The sequence below is a fragment of the Octopus bimaculoides genome, chromosome 11 (genome assembly GCF_001194135.2).
Source record: "Octopus bimaculoides isolate UCB-OBI-ISO-001 chromosome 11, ASM119413v2, whole genome shotgun sequence".
NCBI classification, from domain to species: Eukaryota; Metazoa; Mollusca; class Cephalopoda; order Octopoda; family Octopodidae; genus Octopus; species Octopus bimaculoides.
The window spans coordinates 55,638,962-55,639,668 of NC_068991.1; positions in this window are offsets into that span (position 1 = coordinate 55,638,962).

A 707-nucleotide genomic window follows, 5' to 3' on the forward strand; every position below is an offset into this window, starting at 1 on the left:
TTCTCTATCTATGATATCGGCAAAAGTTTTCTTGCAGGATTGCATTTTTCGTGAAAATGCCTTGAAGGGGTGCAGAAGTGAATTGTGTCTGGCGTTGTTGTCGCGGGCATTTGCTAAGATTAGCCCGAACGACGACAGTGTGGCATGATGGCACGTTGCCTTGGACAGACAATTTTCTCTGTTAACTTCGTGACCAACCTGAGGTCGAACAGAGATAAGTTGTGTCTGACAAGAACGCAGAGACCATAAGTTGACAGCCGACGTACACAGAGTCGGGAAAAAAAACTGAGTGGGCACAGACATGATGATAACAACTCTAAAGGCATAATATTGTGGTGCATGTGAAGAAAGAATTTCAGACATTCAAAAGGAGAACCTGTAGTAGAAACCATGCAATAAAAACAGGTGAGCAATGCGTGTGCATGAAATGTGCAATACCAATGGCCAACGAGAGAAAAAAAAAATTATATAGAACATTCAAAAACATATGCATATGAATTCAGTTGTTTCAGTGAAATGAGTTGTCGCGGAAATGAGTTTTACGTGTAAAGATGTGCCGTAAAAAAAAACATTGAAATAAGCAAAAATGACAAACTTGGCTAGAAAGTGTCCTGGTCCTGAAAAACTAAAAGGTAGCATTTGAAATGTAAAAGTAGGTGCATGCAAAGAAAGTTCAATCTATGACTGTCGAAAAACGTTGCTCGTGT